The 2,028-nt window shown below is 37.8% G+C and overlaps 1 non-coding gene across 1 annotated transcript; it reads right to left on the bottom strand.

Moving 5' to 3' along the window:
• Positions 1 to 1,404: 1,404 nt before the first annotated feature.
• LOC141654018 (small nucleolar RNA R71) lies at positions 1,405 to 1,511 on the bottom strand. The gene has a single exon (XR_012547600.1). It is a non-coding gene; the product is annotated as a small nucleolar RNA R71 (small nucleolar RNA).
• Between the last annotated feature and the right edge of the window lie 517 nt (positions 1,512 to 2,028).

The following is a 2,028-nucleotide window of genomic DNA, read 5'->3' as shown; positions in this document are numbered from 1 at the left end:
ATGGGGAATTAGGGGAAACCAACATGGGGATTGATTCATACTTAATCTAATATGTCTTCATAATTAATTTGCTTGCTTGTTGTGATTCCAACTTATGCACATGTTATGTTTGATGAAATGCGAGCCTATGAATCCTTACATTTTTTACCCATCACTTAACTTTTCAATGAGACTTGTAAGATATAAACCAACTCGAGTCTCATTAGACCATGCATATAGTTGGATAGGAAGGACTAAGTCGACTTATAGGTGTTGTACAATCTAATCGATTCGGCTCCGGGGCCCAAACCTTCTTAGGGATTGTAAGATATACACTAACTCGATTCCATCACAATAATAAGTGCTTGCATCTAGTAGAGAACATGTTTGTATGATCAACTCCCATGAATCCCCTATGAACCCATGACACCCTAGTGCTTTTAATCAATAGTTTACATCCCATTTTAATCATCTTGCTTGTTTCTATTTCCTTTCTTTTATATTGTTAATTAGTTTAGTTGACCTCTTATCTCAACTCAAATTGTGACACCCTTAGACACAACCATTTACAATTGAAAATTCTACATCAATACCCGTCTCTTGGGATCCGACCTTTACTTGCCTTTTTACTAAGAGTAGTTAGTGAAGTTATAAATATTGTTTTGGTTGAGTAACTTTTTACGACAAGTTTAAAAACCTCATGAACCAAAAATGGCGCCGTTGCCGGGGACGGTGTTAACTTGATTTGATTTTCTCTAATTGTTTTTAGTTGTGTCTTTCTTTACCTTAGGGAAGTCAATCTCCTCAAGGTTGTTCTAATTGTTTTTGAGTTGTTTGATATTTTGCATGTCTAGGAGATCACAAGGTAACTTGTTACCCATTGATCTTGAAATCGAAAGAACTTTGACCAACAATAGAAGACTTGCTAGGAATACTTTGAGAGGTATTGGTGAGATTGTGGACATTCAACCAAATAACATTGAGTTCATCAACCCTTTTGCAAGAGAAGGAGAGGATAACCCAATACAAAACCCACCACAAAATCAACCCACAATGCCTAAATTTTCATCACATTCCGTACTAACCGAGGAGAACCTACCAAATGGTACTCCTACACCACAACATTTAACCGGTAATTTCATTGCCAAATCCTCATTCATACAATTGGTTGAGAGAAGTCAATTTGGAGGGATGCCTAGTGAAGACCCTCATTCTCATATGGAGACTTTTTGTGACTATTGTGATGCGATTTCTCAAACCGGAGTTACTCAAGACCAAATCCGATGGGTCTTATTTCCTTTTTCTTAGATTGGTTCCGCAAAACAATGGTTGAAGAGCCTAGATAAGGCTACTCTTGGTATTGATTCTTGGAAGAAATTGGCACTTGTTTTCTACAAGAAGTTCTATCCTCCGGAAAAGACTAACATATTGAGAGCCCAAATCATCGGGTTCAAATAAAGGGATGAGGAATATTTGTATGATGCATGGGAGAGATTCAAGGACACTTGTCGATCTTGTCCACACCATGGACTTAGTGAGTGGTTCCTTGTACAATAATTTTGGAATGGTCTATATGAAGACTCCCGAAACATTCTCAATATGGGATCAAATGGTATGTTCACCGAAGTTGATGACAATCAAACATGGAACAAAATTGAAGAAATGGCAGTCCATTACTCACAATATAGTAGACCTCGGAAGGCTACTAGAGGAGGAAGGCATGAGGTGGATTCCATTACTCAATTAGGTGTTCAACTTAGTGCTCGTATTCATACGATTAATTTTAAGTTTGAGAAGGCCATGGCTAAACTTGAAGAGGCCTCCAAATCACCCAAGCAACATGTTAATGCTATGGTGGCATCATCATCAATTCCAAGTGGAGTATGTGAGAGTTGTGGAACTTTAGGACATGACCAAAGTGAATGTAGGGGAACAAGTGAATGTTTTCCAAGCATACAAAAGTTGCACCCCTTATTCTAACTATTACAATGAGAATACCAAATTCCACCCCAATCTTTCATACAAAAGTCAAAATGTTCAAAACCCTCA

This window comes from Silene latifolia, chromosome 4 (genome assembly GCF_048544455.1).
Source record: "Silene latifolia isolate original U9 population chromosome 4, ASM4854445v1, whole genome shotgun sequence".
NCBI lineage: Eukaryota > Viridiplantae > Streptophyta > Magnoliopsida > Caryophyllales > Caryophyllaceae > Silene > Silene latifolia.
This window is presented reverse-complemented; position numbering and strand designations above follow the sequence as displayed.